Source organism: Prionailurus bengalensis, chromosome A3 (assembly GCF_016509475.1).
Source record: "Prionailurus bengalensis isolate Pbe53 chromosome A3, Fcat_Pben_1.1_paternal_pri, whole genome shotgun sequence".
Lineage (NCBI taxonomy): Eukaryota > Metazoa > Chordata > Mammalia > Carnivora > Felidae > Prionailurus > Prionailurus bengalensis.
The window spans coordinates 118096434-118115199 of record NC_057354.1 but is presented as its reverse complement, the minus strand read 5'-3'; the positions used below and the strand labels follow the sequence as shown (position 1 = coordinate 118115199).

Below are 18766 nucleotides of genomic sequence, written 5' to 3'. Positions count from 1 at the left end.
TTTGTCTATTATGAGTGATGCTGCTGCAAACATTCGTATTACAAATTTTTGTGTGGACGAATGTACGTTTACTCACGTCTTTCCTCCATTTCTTAATTGGGTTATTTTTCTTTTAATTATTGAATTGTAAGAATTCTTTATATTCTGGATACTAGACCCTTATCAGATGTATGATTTACAAATATTTTCTCCCATTCAATGGGTTGTCTTTTCACTTTCCTGTTGATGTCCTTTGAATTCAGCCACTTATTGAAGTTCTTTTGGCTGGTATTTTTATCTACTTCCTACTATAATCATATTTTATAATTTTCCCATGTGCATATTTTAATCTTTTCTACATTAGATCATTTATTTCCCTGGTTGAAGATCCAAATAGCCATTTCTTCATTTTATAGCATTTAAATATATAAATTATAAACCTAAAATAATGGATATGAGCTTCATATCCAGAATAAGAAACTTAATAAGAAGATGGGGAAAAAAATCTTATAGAAAAATGGGCAAAAAGCATGAACAGTTACTTCACAGACAAGGAAACATGACTAATAAAATATGAACAGATATCTCATCAGTAGGCCACTGTAGATTGTTGAATGGCTGGAACTATTGAGTGACTCTGGACTTTGCTCAGCCTCTGAGATCTTAAGGCTGAATTGGGCTTTTGGTCAGAATTAAAGGCCTGGAAACTTTTCAACGCTTTAGTGAAGGCATCCTGATCCTGGTTTGGAACCTACTCTTAGGAACTCTTAACATGGATTAAATTCCTAGCATTTCGAGGAATTTTAAGAAAAGCCAATATAGGTATTTAAATTCAGTTTTAAAGGTGTTCAGGACCTCCCTGGAGGGAGTTCTAGGATTAAGGAAGCCTTCCCATTTTAGCAGATTGTCTTGGACTTGAAATTGGACCAGCAGCAGAATATAGTAACATCTGGAGGGTCTGCTCATCCCAGACCTAAACATCTTGATCATTTCTGGAGATCTGAAAGGAGGGATTTTGCATTTAATGACTGTCCTTTACATTGTCACTAACTGCTCCTTTGCAAGATAACTAGAAAGTCTCAGTCAGCTGCAGAGTGAAAAGAAGACCTATGTAGACCTTAACCTTGGGACATAGGGTTCTGCAGATTTACCCTACAGAGCTGAGCCCGCCTGGAGCCTCTGCTCCCACCTGTTTTTTGGAGGATTGTCCTTTCTTAGAAATTAAAGTTGCTTTCTTTTTTATTTTAACAAACCATTTAAAAATTTTCTTTTATGTGATTTGCTTAAGTTCCCATCTTTGTGATACAACATCCTCATTAAACAGATTAAGAACTTTAAAAATATTATTTTGTTTGCCCGCTCCCTTTTTATTTTTTGTTTTTAAAGAATAAAGACAAGTGGCAGTGCATTAAAAACTGATCATTATTCCCATTAGGGAATTCTTTTCGTAATAGGACGTATTTTCCAACATAGATTAAACTCCTTTTGTTGTGTGGTGCTGTCCTGTGCAGCGTAGGCCATTTAATGTTCTTGGTCCCTATGTCCTGCATGAATAATCCCCTCAGTAATGGAGGCCACTTAACACGTTCCCATACATTTCCAAATGTCACCCTAGTTGAGAAATAAAATAATAGCTTTTTTCCCTCTGAGTGCCAGATGATAAACTGAACACCTCAATAGGTTGTTTATTTGAGAATCGTATTCCTGTTCTTAGAAGAGATTTCTAGGAATCCCAGAAGTACTTTGCTCTTATTCTGTAGTTGTCTGGCCTGTTGGTTTCAGATCAGGATCTCATTCCTTGGAGCCCAGTTCACTGCAGAAAATGTCACATGGCTCGAGCTGGCTCTTCATGCCCTGGCCGTTCCTCAGTAGAGTGCCCTTCGGATCTGGCTGCATAGACACACCTGCTTTGGTACCGCAATCAGGTTGTCGGGGCTGTTCTCTAAGCTTACTAAGTTTTCCAAGTGTGGGCAGTCCCCCCCTACTAATCAGTTACATTTCAAATTGTATGTGTATGTTGATCATTTAGACTTCGGAATGTGTTTTGCCATGGAAACCATTCAGTACATAGTTAGGTTACCAAGGAAACTGGAGGTACCGAAGGAGTCCTTCAAGCCATAGTGCCTGCCATGTATATCACCACATTTTGAGGGACAGAACCCAGCCCTTTTGCTTTCTCTTCATTGGCTGTCAGTTGTCCAGCTTCCTTGTTGGGGGATGGCAGGGAGCCAGCAGCGATCCAGCCATGGCCGATTGGGCAGGCTTGGTTCACCCAACAGAAGTCCATAGAGCAAGAGGTCCCCAAAGCCCAGGCATATCTTCTTTCTGTAAAGTGTAAGTGCAGAGCAAACAGCACCTGAGCTGTCCCTTAGTTCTGGCTTTCATCTGGAACAGTGCTAAGCAGTTTTCCCTCATTGCTTATGAAACCCACTCCACGTCCCAGAGCCAGGAGAGCTGGAGCCAGAGTGAGCACAGAGTGGGTGGCGTACTTTGCTTTTCTTCCTTATGTTTTCCGGTGCCCTTGCAATACACAGTTGTCTCTATGAGTCGCCTGTGTGGACCCTGTGTCACCCAGAGAAGGCCAGCCAGCCTAAACCGGATAGGAGGCCTTTCCACAAATGCTTATTACCCCACGATCTAGGTTCTTGAGGATTAATTGCAAAGCATTTCCCTGTTATATGTCACTTATTATAGTAAAGATAGGAATTGAGAGAACAGTAGGCCCATTGTACTGTTCTAAAGACAGGAATGGGAACAGCATTATTGCTGCTGTGTTCTTACTGTCTTTGTTGAAATGAGGGTGAGTATAACCTAAATGTTAATCGAGCCTGTTTCTCACCTGGCCTGTCCCCTGGCTTGGTGGGTTACCATCGGCCTGCCGAGCACTGGATACGTGGCACTCAGCCTTTCGGTGTTACTTCCTTGGAATTTTCACCCAGTACCCTCCAGGTCAGGGTGATGGCTTCCAGCTCCTGTCTGGTCCTCACACTTCAGGGGCATCCTTATTTTCATCTTTCCTTGCCCATCTCTGTGTGCTGGTTAGTGGCAGTCATTTAACTTCCATGCCTTTTGCACTCCCTACTTTAGAAGCGTGCCCTCCACTCTTACTTTTGCAAGCTGCGGAGCGCTGGTAACGTCACTCCTGTTTTCCAGGGTTAAAGTCAACACTCCGGTACCTTACACGCCCTGCCCAGCTCTGGCAGCCCTCCCGGCTGGTCTGCAGCCCGAGCGCAGCCCTGCGCCTGATCTTTCCGTGGCACCTCACTGCACGCCGCGCCCTGGCTGCCTCCTTTAGCTCTGCTTGTTCTTTGCTGGTGGCTCTCTTCAGACGTCTTTCCCCCCAGTGTGAACCATCTCTAGCAGAGACCTAAGCTCCCCGCTCTGGCTGTTCCAGTCAGTGTTCTTGGCACTTGGGCCCTAGTCTGCCTCGTACTTCAGCAAATTGGCACCTTAGGACAAGCTCCTGCTGTAGCATATTTATTAGTGAATTGGTACCTTTGCATATTTTATAAAGTGAATTAATGCCTTCAGGTGTTCATCTTGGTGTTTAATAATCATACTTTGTTTTATATAGTGTCTTTTCATCAGAAGCCTATATTATCTTCCATTATAAGGAAGTTAACTAGTTAAATTGCTTGTCTAAAATCTTAACAGTAACAGCAGAAAAGGGAAGAAGGCAACTAATTTCTTTGAGAAGCTCATGTGAACTAGACACTGTACTAGGGGCTTTAAATATATGATCTCATTTCATCCTGGCTGTGAGGCAGGTAGTGTGTTTTGTAGGTGAAGAAACCATAGTTCAGACAAGCGGAGTGACTTACACTGCAAATAAAAAGCAGAGGGAATATTAAAATCTGGCCTTCTCTGGTTGCAAGGCTTGTATTCCATCTGCTTGGCCACACACCTTCCCTTGGGCAAAGAGCACCATTTGCGAGCCTTATAGTAACAGAGGCGAGCCTTGGACATACGGTGATACGGTGGCAGGGAGAAGCTGAGCTACAGGCCTTTCCTGACCACTGCCAGAAAGGAGCCAACTCCCTCCTTCCTCTTTCCTCTAAAGATCATGGGTCTGTTGACAGATGCTCTCATATAAGTTTGAACTTGTAACTTAGTTGAATAAGGTAAACCAACCAAGGGCAATCTGTAAGTATTTGAGTGGTGGTTAAGGGAGCGCCCTTCATAGACATCACCCATGCTGAGCAGCTAGAAGTTGCTTGGAGAGGCAGTGAGATCCGGGAAGGAGGAGTGGCTGGAAGCAGGGGGTGGGGGTGGGGTGGGGTGGGTGCTGTGTTCTGGCCCCGCTTTTCTGCCTCTAACAATAGCTGTGTGACCTCCCTGGGTTCCAGTTCCTTCACCTGTAAAACAGGGGGACTGAGCACCCAGCAACTGCAGCTTTAGCCTCATCCATGGAAAATTCTTTGTCACGTTAGTAGGAAAACCAGCCTTAGAAAACAAGACCGTGAGAATGATGGCAAACTCAGACTGCTCGGTGTCTTTGCCAATTACAGCTCCTGAAAGGGCACCGAGTATGAATGACTCCTAGAGGTTTGAGTCTTTTAGGGGAAATAGAGGCTGTAGAAGGTAGTGTTGTAATCAGATCGGTGAGTAAGATGGTTATTGATCAGTGAGTGAATGAGTGGTGAATAGCGTTGAAGGTATTTAAAGGTACCTCAGATTTTTTGGTTTTATTGTTGCCTGCATGCTTCAGGCAGATTGGCTGCTTTTGAGGCAATGGCAAACGTTTCCATCATACAGACTTTGCTGTGATAGTACTTAAATAGTGAGCTCAAGCTAATAACTATATTTATACAATAAAATGAGAAAAACTGTAGTTTAGAGCAAGATAGTTTAAAATACTTTGATGCAATTTTGTCCCTTCCTTAATACACTAAAATTCTAAACATTTGCTACTTCATCTACCTCTGGATCTCCCCAGGTAGAGTATTCAATTTAAATCTTTTCTTGGAGAGAGCTTCCAGGTCTTTCTCGGGACACCAGTCCCATTTTCGGTGTCAGTGGTTTTCATACACAGAGTTTTCTCCCTTCTCATGAGCGCTGAACACCTCAAGAGAGCGGGCAGGTTTGTGTGGTGTGACGACCAGATTATTTGCACAGCCTGTAAATAAGCGATAAACCTAATCCTTCCAGGGGCTGTTTCTATTTTAAAAGAATGATTTTAGAAGGAGTAACCCAAATGAATCTATCATGCTAGAACATATAAGAGCTTTCTGAGTAGGTGTGTTTTCCTGAAGCATTTTCGCTGTAACATACTGCCCGTGGCATCACTCCTCTGTGTGCTCAGAAGACCCACACTTACGTACAGCAACTCACCTCTTAAAGGATTTAAACTTTTGCTTCCAACAGTTTAGATTGAAGATCCACGGGCCCCTAGGGTTTTGACTCCAGCCCCTTTGCCCTGGCATCAAGTCACGTGCATAGGGCTTTGGGACTTTCTTGCCATGTTTTAAGTGCCTCTGAGTGGACCTTTCAGGAACCCCACCGTACACTGGGCAGCTTCCCAGCTCTGGCCAGTGGCCTCGATACCAGCTTCGATTTCTCTTGAGGCCAGCCCTTGCCCAGGGAAGAGCTCCCTCAACTTTAGGGGATCTTCCCCCTTCCCAGTGTCTAGCTTGAGCCTTTTTGTTTGGGGCAAGAGGTGGGAAATTGCAGGAGCTGGATGGTAAGGAGGAACGGGGAGGCTTTACCGGCTTCACAATGAAGGTGTCTGGAGTGAGTGGCTGGGAGGGCAGGAGTGGGGGCGGGGCAACAGCAGCTGGAGAGAACCAACAATTGGAGAGAGCCCAGGGTGAATGAAGCTGGTCCCCCAGTCTGAAGTCATGCTATTACACCAACAGAAATATCAGTATTTTGGGTTGTGAAAATAGTATGATACCAGAATGCCAAAAACCAGTATTATAATCACTAGTAAGTTTCTCTTGCTAGGGTGAGGAAGGGGTGTGATTTGAGCTGCCTTAGACAGTCACCAGCTACTAGTTACTGAGCCCTAATTACAGATCCAGTTGATTTGGCTGGTGGCTATACCAGGAGTTTAGCATAAAGTTTATGCATTATCTTTGCTGATAGTTCAGTCTGTAATTTAGTAGGGGGGTGGGGTGTATAGATAGTTCTGTTGTTCTACAAAGCCATTCTTTGCTTCATTCAGCTACATCTCTTCTACCCGTACTTGTCTTTGTAATAAAAGCTTCCAGGAATCACTTGAGCAGTTTTGTGTGTTATTCTTAGTGGGTAACACTGTGAAACATTAACACCTCATAACATTTCACTGGGAGTTGTTTTTTTTTTTTCTCCCCCATGACTTTAGCATTTAAGAATGTAAAGACACATTAGGATTTTGGATCCTGTTTCTTGGATGCTCCTCCTTACAGAGGCTTATTCACAAATGGCTTTTTTCCCCCCTCATGGTTTTCTTTTAATGGGCATTAAACTGGTCCATTGTTAGTCACACCTGTTCCCTAAGCTGCTGGTTGGTGGTTTTGAAAATACAAAGTGTATAACAATCACTTTGGCTATCTAAAAGGTTTTTTTTTTTTTCTGTTCCTTTACACGTGGATTTCTTGATACTGCATTTTTGGAACAGTTTCTCAATTCAGCTTTTTTATTCAAGACTTCAGAGTGAGTGGAATAAATCTTAGCCACTTAAATTGCTGTTTAATTGAAACTGTGTTAAAAAATTGATTGATAGGTTCCACTCTGTGCTGCCATCTTTGAGACTTCTATCTAAATCTTTGTTGAATGTGTTGAATCAGAATTTTTTTGTTTTATCAGATGCCTTTCTGGAACCCCAAAGCAGTGCTTCTCAAGTGTGTGGTCAGCAGACCACCTGCACCAGCCTTGGAACTTGTTAGCAGTGTAGATTCCTTGAACCCATTCCAGACCTACCAAGTCAGAATCTTCAGGCTGAGAAACCTGCATTTTTATGAACTTTATAGGTGGCTATGTGCACACAAAGTTGGAGAACTTCTGCCTTGAAGTTGGCTCAGCACTCACTTATTTGGGATGTACTACCTAAATTTCTTCAAGACATACACGATTGGGTTTTGGTTTTTGTACAGTCTTGCTTTGGTTTGAATTCTATGAAGAACAGTCTTAGGAAGGAGTAGGGTCATCCTTTCCCTGGTATTCAGTAGAGTTGCAGAGATTAGGTTCCAACACTATTGTCAATGCCCAAGTTCAGCTGGACCCTCTTAGACCTATTGTGTGTGGTGGTTTGGAGGTACACAAGAGTAATGGACCTACACGTGATGCTTGGACATCACCTGCCTGGGCCATAGAGGACTACTTAGTACGTTAGATATTAGACTGTAGCTAATCTAAGTTCTGGAGCCTTATAATAATAGTGATTCACATAATGACCCTTTGTATTTCTCTAGTGCCTTTAAGCTGAAGGCCTTAAAGTGCCATATTAAACACAGTGTACAGCCCGCAACTGAATACGGAAGTTCTGCTTAGACACTTGGATAATGGCACGGCCGACTTGGAGAAATGGGAATGTTTCAAAGGAAACATTTGTGATTTTCATGGGAGGTGAGGTGGTGGAGTGGTAGGGTGGTAGCTATTTTGACATTCCAGGCTCTGTCCTGGGTGAAAATAACCATTTTTGGTTACTTTAATTAATGCCTCTAATAATAAGAGGTGTTGAGCTAGAAAACACCATCATTTTTCTTATTAGCATTTCTGTGCATATTCCTTCTAGCTCCTTCATCTGCCTTTCCTTTCCTTGGCCCTCTTGGTTGTTTAATCATTTGTAAGGTCAGAGAATGTTAAAACAACAATAACCACCACCGTACAGCCTTCTAAAGGGGACATTAAAGATCTTATCATCAGACCCCTTTATTTTACAGGGCAGGCTAATTAAGACTGGAAAAAATGAAGTGAAAGACTCACCCAAAATGGCCCAGAAAGTGTGGGTAGGAAGATGTGAGCATTTAAGTTCTACTCTCGTAGCAAATTAAAGTTGTGCAATACAGTGTTAACATTTACGCAGCACTGTGGTTTTCATTAGATCCTCAGACCTTATCCTTCAGCCTGAGTCTGGGCCCTTTTACCAGTCTCTCCATATTTCCTCTACCTCTCAGCCCCTGGCACCTTTTTGGTCTGCTTTCAGAGTTCTTACAAACATTTGTGTGTTTATTTGTGTGTCTTTTCTCAACCGAGCTGGAGTATATATTAAATGAATACAGTTTAAAGTTGAGACTCGGTTTGGGTCTTTTAGAGACCCTGTTTCATTGTTACCATTTTGTCTTTCCATTTTTCTTTCTTTTGTATTCTTTGTTTTTAAAAAAAGTTTATTCATTTTGAGAGTGAGAGAGAGACAGCAGGCACTCACAAGTGGGGAAGGGGCAGAGAGAGAGAGAGGGAGAGAGAGAGTCTGAAGCAGGATCCACGCTGGTAGCACAGAGCCCAGTGTGGGGCTGGATCTCATGAGCTGTGAGATCATGACCTGAGCCCAAATTGAGAGTCGGATGCTTACCCAGACTGAGCCACCCATGTGCCCCTGTATTTTTTTTTTAACCTCCACTTTTGACCCTAGGTATTTCCTTGCTATTACTGCCTTTTAATTTGGCTTACATTTGCTTTTTCTGTATGCTTCCTAATCCTTCTTCTCTCCTTCTGCTTTTCATAAACTAATCCTGTTGGAACCTAGTAATTAAGTATCCCTGAAAAATAAAATTGAATAAGTTTTTAAAAATCCTAAAGATCACCATTTTAGAAAAGGCATACTTAATTAGAAGATAAAGAAAAAGAAACTGGTAGACTTCTGGAATATTTGAAATTTTTTTTTATACGGACTCCCAACAGCTCTATGGAAATAGAGAATTCTTTATTATCACAATCTTCAGCCTCCATTTGCTCAGCCTTAAGTGCATGCATAACCAGCACTGTTCTTATCGGTGGTTTGTGGTGACCTTTGCCTTACAAATAAAATGAAAAACAGTTTCTAAGATAACAGATTAAGAATTCGAGGATAGAAAATTTAATCATTTCTTCATCAAACAATTAATTAATAGAAAGGGATCATCTCCTTATAGATTACACTGTATCTTAATTCTTAATGCAGGCTGATGAGAATCCTGGTGGTTTATGCGACACTGTTCTTCATAGTAAGATGACTGAGGTAAAGGTACATGTGACAGTGCTGGGGAAGCACTGGAAGATGGAAGGGGCTATACAAAGCCTTGTGATTTCTTATTCAAAACAGCGCAGTTCTGTGAATATTTACCGGGAATCTAGAAAACAACCATTTGTGTACTAAAGGCCAGGTGCTGGAGGTACTGAGCTATAGAGGGAAAGGTCGACACAGTAGGGGAACATAGCATATTCATTCATTTCTCTGGGGAAGAAAAGTAGAGGGACAGAAACACTAACCATGTAGTTCCCCAAACTAACCACCAGATGGGGCTGTCAGCCATAGGCAGCTCAGTTGCTCTTCCAGTGGGCTTCCTGTTGGATAATAGAGGAAGGAAGAAGTAGGAAACTGGTTGTTGGGTATGTGGGTAATTCATAACATGAGGCACCTGTATGGCTGGCAAAATATTTATTGTTTTTACCCTCCTATCTGAGAAGAAAATTAGAGTAATCAGATTAGATTTGTTTATGAAATGATGCTAGTTACTTTTCTGATATTTACAAATTTAGTTCTGGCGCAAATACAGATACGTTTTTCTGAGTATATGTATCCAGAGTTAAGAGAGCACGAGAAAAGTTATTTTCTATCTTCTCTGCCTGTAATCTTGCCTTTCTAGTTAAGACCTATTCCTTTAAGGCTCAGCTCAAATGTCCTCTCTTCTCCAAAACCTTTCTTGGCAACTTTTTACCAAAAAGAGTAAAGAATGCTCCCTTTTGTACTCCTGCTGGCTGTTTTGCTTTATAACAGTTCTTATCTCATTGAATTATTTTTTTAATGATACTATCTTTGCCACTAATTAGGAGAGTCCTGAGACCATTTATTATTTCTATTTCTATATCCACTGCTGAATACAAACCTGAGTGCAAAACCTGGCAGGTAGTAGTCACAGAATAACCGGGTTTTAAATATTTGTAAACTATAGTTATTACAGACCATTTAAAGAATATTAAGCTATTAATTGTTACTGAGAAGTCTTCCCCAGGATTATAAATAGGCTGTCAGGAGTCAGCTTACAAAATAATTGATTTTAGAAGACTTTTAGAAAGAAGCATTTATCTTAAGAGGGAAAGGGTTAGAGGATTAGTTCTAAGGACCATGCAATACAAAAGGCTAAAAGCAGACTTTTGGGTCTGCTCCTCATGCAGCAGATGTATGGAATTTTAAGACTTATTTGGAATTTTAATTTTGTGGCTTATTTGGAATGCATTTTCTTATTACTTTAATTGAAAAAAAAATAGGTCTTTTCCTTAAATGAGTTTAAGTAGTTCAGGGACATCTTTGAGTGATAGGCCAAATTTGATTCTATATTATACATTTTTAAGAGGAACTTAATGGGAAAATGTGATTCACTCCAATCAATTCAATTGATACAAATCTGTTTCACAGCCGACTCTTCTTTAAAGTGAACTATGTATTTCTCTTTAGAAAACAAACATATTGGCCTATAATTTTTAGAACTCTGTGAGAATGAAAATAGCTCTTTAACTTAAAGAAAACTGTAAGATTTTTCCTTATAAAAATAACATCCCAATTATTTCCCTGTGTATGGAAAATTTCCATTTCTCTAATCTCGCCTGGAAAAGTTTCTCCAGGGCAATTTGGAAAACTAAAGAAAAAAGTATTTCATCATCTTCAGCAAACATTTATCAAGTGCCTGCTATGGGAAAGTCATATTACCAGTTCCTTGGAAAAACCCCACTTATCCAAAGGTGAGACTCCTGGCAACTCCCTGGAAAAGAGCCTTGACCCCTGAGCTCAGAGAAGGGGAGTCTGAGCATCTAGAGAACCTAGCTGAAAAATACACACAGCTGTTTTGTTTTATACTGACCTGGAAACTTGGTTAATCTATTTTGAAACCCACAGTATATATGAAACAGCCGCTCAGAAGGTAGGTAGGCTGCTATGGGTAGATATGCTGTGATAACAGCAAAAAGGATGGCTATACGAAGCAAAAACAAACAAACAAACAAACAAACAAAAAACCAAACAAAAAACCCAGAATACAATATGGTAGCTGACAGTATGGTTAACTATATGGTAGCCTCAGCAGTGGCTCCACACCATCGATAGAGTTTGTACTAAAATTCCTGAATTCTGTCAAGCAAATTATTTAAGGATGTGGGCTGTGGGACCAGACAGGCCTGGGTTCTAGTCTCAGATACACTACCTACTGATGACACAATCATGAGTAATTTACCCACCATTCGAACCAAGCTTTTCTTCTGTGTCAAAAATATCACAAAACCAATTAACAAACAACCCAGAACGATATCTATTACACATGTAACAAAAGCTAACATTTTTTTGTGTGTAATAATTGGTCAGAAGAACACTCTATCCTTTTGAAAAAGGATACAGAATAATGCCATTTCGTTTACAAAAGAAGAACTAAAGCAACTAATGAATATGGAACATTCACCCTCATCCAATGACCCAAGAATGCAAAATGTAAAGGACACAATACTCGCATCAGGTTTAAATCAGCAGGACAGTAAAACTATACTTTAGCCCTAAATGAAGAAGCTTAGTTAGGAAGAAAAGACAGAGATCCAAAGGAAAAACACAAATGGCTGCTTGTATAACAGGAAAGTTAACAAATGCTGATATACACACTATTCTCCAAATAAGGTAGCTCCTGCTTTATGGCTCACAGTGGCCCTAAAGCTATATCCATAGCAAAGATGGTTCCCGGTAAGGGACTCCCGTCACCGTTCTGGATCTCTGTGTTACCACTGTTTGACCCCCATTAAAGCTTCCAGGAGCAGTCCTCTCTCAGGACTGACAGTCTTCACACTTAGATTTGTGTTCTCCATTTCTTGGACCTTTTTGTTCTATCTCCATTATTCAGAAGCCAAATTCTTACTCCTTCAACCTTATAAAAAGGCAGTATAACACGGCTTGAGACTTTCACCTCACATCTTGATTCTACTTGCCTAATGCAGCTTTTGCCTACGTTACTCTTGCCGCATGATTTATACTTTGAATTTTTACATAGGGATCGTGGGAGGTTTTTTAAATGGAAAAAAAAAAACGAAAGTTGGCAGAGTAGGACACTTTTGTTTATTTTCATTAATGCCTTTGTCATTTCTTGCTCTGTTTCAAGTTATCACCTGTGGCTTAAGCTGTCTGGCAGACTCAGTTCTGTTTTAGTTCATGCCTGGAAATCACACAGGTTTGGAAAGCAATTTGTGGAGCTTTCGAATCATCAGTAAGATTCTCTCTTCACTTGAATGGCTGGAGGAGAAAGCATTTGACCTGAAATTCCCATATTCCAAGGGAATTGATCTGTGTCTGAGCATTTCAGGAGTTTGTTATGAAAAAATGTAAAGTAGAATTCTTCATTCATTCAACCAACATTTTTTGAGTGCCCGTGACATGCCAGGCACTCTCCTAACACTGTTTGGGTGGAGGTAGGGAGCCGTGGAATAAGGATAAAGACGTCCAACCCTCAAGAAGAATGCAGTCTACTGGTAGAGACAAGCACAGGAGTTACTAGCTGGAACAGTGGTGAATTCTATGCTGGAGGTGTGCCCACAGAACCAGAGGAACCCAGCTGACAGTGCTACTAAAGGGTCTAAGGACTCATACAAGGGGTATTGAAGGAAGAGTAACGTTTTTCCAGAAGGTGAAGGAGAGGACAGGCATTCCAGGCAGAAAGGACCTGTTGAACTAGGCCTAGAGGGAAGCGTGTGCCCACCGTTTGTGGATGTGGTGATTGGAGCAGCGTGGATGTTTAATCATGAGTGATCCTGGCTGTAGTTCAATCACGTGCTGGAATTTAGTTCGGTAAAAGGTAATGATCCGGAAGGATTTCGTATCATCCAGAAAAACAAAACCCAAACAGAAAGTTGTTGGGTTTTCGTATGCTCTTTGTTGCTGGATCCTGTGCACAGAGCTTACTGTGTGTTTAGGCGACAGTGGCTGCCCCTCTGGGTCCCTCAGCTCCCCCTAGCCAGCTTTGTTCATGTCAACCTTCACGTGTTATATCGAGAACATTTCCCTGTTCCCTCAGCCACCGTGCTGGGCTGCAGAGGCAGCGATTTAAAGGAGCCCGTACCTATGCACCTCTGCGTGATTACCACCCGCACACAGTCACACAAATGTGCTCTTTTGCCTTTCCTTCCATTATTCCTAATAAAAAGTTGAGCCCTGCAAGTCACTCTCTAAGTATTTGATGGCTTTGGGGGCACAAGCACTAGCATGTAGCGCAAGCAAATATTACATGCACATTTATCAAGAGAACTGAATTAAGTGAACGTGGAAAGGGACACAATAAATTGCTTTCTTAAAAAAAAAAATGTAGGTAGGTGGGACCTCCTGTGCAACAGTGTGGGTACGTGAGCAAAGGCTGTGATTCGGTGTGTGTTAGAAAGTGACAGTGGTGAATCAGGGAGTTTGGAAAGTGGAGAGACTTGTGGTCTGAGCGTGTCAGAATTGGGCACATGAAAGATCTCTACCGTCCATGTTTTGTTTTGTTTTTTTCTTTTAATGTAATGTTACTTAGTCAAAGTTTTGGAGACTACTACAAAGTTAAAATTATTAGTGTGGTTCTCTTTGAATTTGTTAATGGTGGTTTATAATCATGATGATCCCCAATTTGCCAGTTGTGAAGAGCCAGAGCCAGCTTTCCAACAGATTCCCATTAGAGGGAAGGCTCATAACTGAGGAATTGTTTCAACCGTCTGGACATCGTCAGGGAATCATGGGTAGGCAGTTTCCTTTTCAAGTGGCTTATAAAGCATTTGAAAAATGCCATTATGGGGCAGAGAGCACACATCCAACCGTTGTCCTTTTTTGGGGAGGGACTCTAGTTGGCACATTCTTATTTTAAATCGCCTGACCCCCAGGGCTTCTGTATGTCCCCTCGGGGGCTTGGGATGGCTCCCGGGATCTGGGCTGCTGCTGGAGGAAGCCAGTAATCTTATCAGGGCCTGGAGGTTTAGAGTGCCGGTGACTCTAGAGCTTGGGCATGAGGATGGGGACCAGATTGGGCTGGGGGCCGGTGGAGAGCAGAAATTACATGTAGATCAGATAAGGATGGACCATTTATTTTCTCATTCTCAGGGAGTTTCTGGTTTGGGCCAACCTCCCAAAGTGTCTCAGAGGGCCCTTCCTTTTCTTTTCTGTTTTTCTTTAAAGCTTATTTATTTATTTTTGGGCCGGGGGAGAGAGAAGGAGAGAGAGAAAGCATGAGTGAGGGGAAGAGCAGAGAGCGGAGGGGGAGGGGAGGGAAGGGGGTGGTGGGGAGAGAATCCCAAGCAGGCTCCACATTGCCAGCGCACAGCCTGATGTGAGGCTCGAACTCACGAATCTGGAGTTCATGACCTGAGCCGAAACCAAGAGTCGGACGCTTAACTGACTCAGGAGCCCCAGGCCTTCTTCCTTTAACTCTGGAACTACTTGGCACCCGAAGTCTCCTACTTTTCAAGCAAGGCTTAGCCAGAGCTCTGCAGCAGACCTGCCCAGGATCTTATCCTGAAGCCCCGTGAGCAGTGCTGAGCCCTGCATTCAGAGTATAAAAGGGAACACAAGTGGGGTGTGTCCTTTTTGGCACTGCTCCCCCTCCAGTTTGCTCTTTTGCGGTCAGAGAACCTTGCACAGCAGTTACGCAATGTCAGGCTGGCACAGCTGCGGCGAATTTAACCACGCATCTGTTGAGTGGGGTACCCTCTCCATTTTGCAGTTGAGGTAAACTGAGGGACGAGGTCTTTAATTATTTGATTTAAAGCTAGAGATAGACTCCGGTGGAACCAGGACTGCACAGTTGGACGTCCTTCCTTTGCTTTCAACTTCAAGCATAGTTCGCTAGATCATTCTGTTTCCTGCACCCTTGATTAGCGTAAATGTAAATTTTAGCTCTTGCGACCATCTCTTCAGGCCAATTACCAATTCCTAAAATGAGTACCAATTCAACTGAGGCCTTTTGAACTTACGGTCAAGTGTCTAGGAGTTGCAGTTGTTTAAAGATAAATTATTTAGAAATGTGAAACGTCATACTTTACCTTTTTTCACCCTCCGTCTGGGAGGTGTTTAGGCCCTGACGAAGAAAGTCCCATCTTTGGGCTGTGAGGGCAGGAGTCACACCTGGCGGGTAAAGATAAAGGGCACAGGAGACCGACTCTACTCTGCAGAAGGACGCACGTGAGAAACGGGAACTTGCATAATGGTTAAAGGATAGGCCTCAGAGCCTGACAGAACCGGCTTTGAATCCCACCCACCACACTTTTTAGCTGGGTCATACCGGACACGCTCCTCAAGTTCTCTGTGTGTCAGTTTGTCCCCCGTGAACTGGGCCTGAGGACAGTTGTGAGGATTCAGTGAGTTACTGCTCGCGAAGCCCTGCACGGTGGCCGGCAGGCACGTGGGACGCACCCAGGGATCGAGCACTCTGCCCGGTGTGGCCTCCTCAGGGCCCAGCTGCTCACCAGGTGCTGGTACGCACACTCCTCATTTTATTTTCCCCACCAGCCAGCCAGGTAATCCTTTTCCTTTCACAGCTAGAACAGTGGTAGTCAAACATGTGATTTTTAAGCATCTTGACTGAATATGACACTGCATTGGTGACATTTTGATAGCTGTCATTGCATGGTTTAGTTCCAGCATCTTTCAGCACATTCAGAAGCATCAACCTTTACATGTTGGGGCTTCTCCAGCAGCAATTATAGCCACAAATGAAGAAAAGCTATACATGTTCCCATCAAATATCATTGAGATTTGTGTCACAGGCCTCTAGTGACAAAGACTTATTTAGCTGCTAGATGTCAGCTCTTTTTTCCTCCAGATAAAATTAAACTGTGGGGTAACCATTCAATCCATGAGAATAAATTGGCTTTTCAATCACAGCTCTGTAGAAAATCAGAGCTCGTACCAAATATCTTTATTTATATACGTGTTTCACATTGTGAGTATACGGACAGATAGGGTGGGATTGCCCCAAAGAGAAGATGTCCGAATTGTGTTCTTTGACCAGCTGATGGCATTCTCCTGTGGTGAAATCCTTGATCTCACCCGCATGCCTTCTCAGCCCGTGGCTTGCTCTGTTTTCTCAATGACCTTCATCTGAATGTGAAGTTCTGGATGCTGGTACTTGTTCCAGCCAACCCAGTAGGTGGACGAGGATAAGTTTTATAATTAGTTTCCTTAACAGCCCCAACCGGCCACTCTCAAAATAATTCCGTTAAATGTGGCCTCTTGTGTTATATGGGATACGTCAATAGCTGGCTATCTGGGAGGCTTTAGAGATGTAGAGAGGTATAAGAAGAAAGAGCATTTTTCTGGACTTGAGGCAGGTCACAAAAAAATGTACATCTGGAAAATAATCACATGTGACTTAGATGATCAAGGCACCCGTTATCTCGACTTAAACCCCTTGTGTAGATCACACAGAGCTAGGAACAGAGGTCTGGGAAAGGCACATAAGGCAGTCACCCCTGCCTGGTAGTTAGTAAAATGCCAGATTTAGACTTTAATGACATGAGAATAATGAAACACTGAGATGCTGGGCCTTCGAAAGGGAAAAGCAAAGTGAATCAGAGGACAGAGCAAGAGGAATTTTGATCACAGCTACAAAGAAGGATGAAGGGAGTGGCAGAGTCTGTTCCCCGCGCTCCTCCCCCAGCCCCCCCCCCCCCCCCCGATATGGTACACTCCTAGGAGTGGGACTTGGGTTTGGACCGTCTGGGCTGATGGCTCCCAGGCCTCTAAGGTAAGGTGGTCTAGAGCCATGAGAATGAGAATTAAGGCCACCCACCCCTTGGGGATGTTTCCCTCAGGGACACTGCCCATTGAAAATTGCTAGATCATTCCCACCTAGCTTCATCTCCAGGCCCACAGCTGCTCACCTTTGTGCAGTCAGGGAGGCCTGAGATTGGAGCAGAATTTTCCCTGGAGATCTCTTCTTCTTTTTTTTTTTTCTTAATGTTTATTTTTGAGAGAGAAAGAGAGAGAGAGGGAGGGAGGGAGGGACAGAGAGAGAGGGAGACACAGAATCCTGAGGCAGGCTCCAGGCTCTGAGCTGTCAGCACAGAGCCCAACAGGGGGCTCAAACTCAGGGACCACAAGACCATGACCTGAGCCAAAGTTGGAAGCTTAACCGACTGAGCCACCCAGGCGCCCCCCTGGAGATCTCTTCTTAACAGAAAGTCCTGGGCTCAGTGACAGATTGCAAGGGCACGTCTGGCACAAGGACGCAGATACTTTCAAACTATTGTACTTCCTGTCTTATACTAAACATCGTAGGGATGGGACACAAACGCGAATCTCTCTTGATACGACATGTCTGACCGCTTTCACGCAAGCAGTAAAAATACAGTGTCGGTGGAAACGTGGGCAAATAGAGCAAGGTGGGTCTGCATGTCTGGACGATTGGTATTTACTCTGCTCCTCTATGTGGTTTTTGTTGTGTCAGACACAGCAGAACGAGGGGTACCTCTCACAGCCCCAACTGGAGTTAGCGCAGTGCACCCTGGCCTGGAATAGACCTCTTTCTGGGCCACTCTCTGGGCTGCCTGCACACTGGAAGCACAAATATAAACCTCGGGCACATAAGGACACGCACAGGCCACAGACCCTGTCAAGGGCTCTGTCATGTTCCGAACGAACAGATGTTTATCCCACAACATTTTTCTTCTTGGGGTTTGTCCAATGCATTAAAAAAAAAAAAACTGTTTACACTAATTATTCCCTTTTGCTGCCTTTGCTTGTTTTGCTTTGCTCTTTTCTTTTTCCCATACATTAAGGACTATTCGTGTGAGGAAATTCTGCCCAGCTGCTTTCTGGAACAGGCCATTCCATAGCTTAAACCAGGAACCCTTTGTTCTTGGATCGGAGTGGAGCTCAGATTGCCTTGTCACATGTAGCTTGGCGTGTCTTTCCTGCAGTTTATAGGCTTTTTAAAATCCATTTCCTTTCTGCCCCAAGATGATCAGCTTCCATAACTTTTCTGAATGTAAGTATCTCCAGATCCCTTCCTTGTTTCAGGTTTTCTCCTCTGGCTCAGTCAGTATCTTAATCAGCTCTTTATTAAGCACATACCAAGTTTCTGAATACATTGGCACTGTACCAGGTATTAAACGAGAAATTAAGGGCACCTGGTGGCTCAGTTGGTTAAGTGTCCAACTCTTGATTTCGGCTCAGGTCATGATTTCATGGTTCGTGAGATCGAGCCCCACTTTGGGATTCTCTCTCTCCCTCTCTATCACCACTCCCTGCTTATGCTCCCCCCACCTCAAAAGAAATACACATTTAGAAAAATAAAAGAGAAATTAAATTCTTTTCTCATTCATTGGTTTGTTTGTATTTCCACTTATTTATTTGTTTCCTTTATTCAAGAAATGTTTTTTTAGCTCCTACTCTGTACCAGGTGTGTGCTGGGCACAGAGGAGTCAGCAATGAGCAAAACACACATGGTCCTTGCCTTCAGGGATTAACCAGTATATATAGTGGGGGAGACATGTAAAGAAGTAATTGCAACTCAGGGAGATACATGCTATAAAAGTAGGGTGTTCAAGGTGCTTTGAAGAGTGGGAAGAGTGTGCTTGGCCCTGCCTCAGGCATCAAAAATAACTTCACAGAGTACCTGACATGTGAGAGTGTTCTGGACAGAGAGAGCCGCATGCCCAGAGACAAGGAGATACGAAA

At 43.0% G+C, this 18766-nt stretch overlaps 1 protein-coding gene across 3 annotated transcripts in view; it reads left to right on the top strand.

Moving 5' to 3' along the window:
• The window catches only part of BABAM2 (BRISC and BRCA1 A complex member 2), a 403550-nt gene that overhangs the window by 237731 nt on the left and 147053 nt on the right, over positions 1–18766 (top strand). The gene's annotated exons all lie outside the window — the stretch shown is intronic.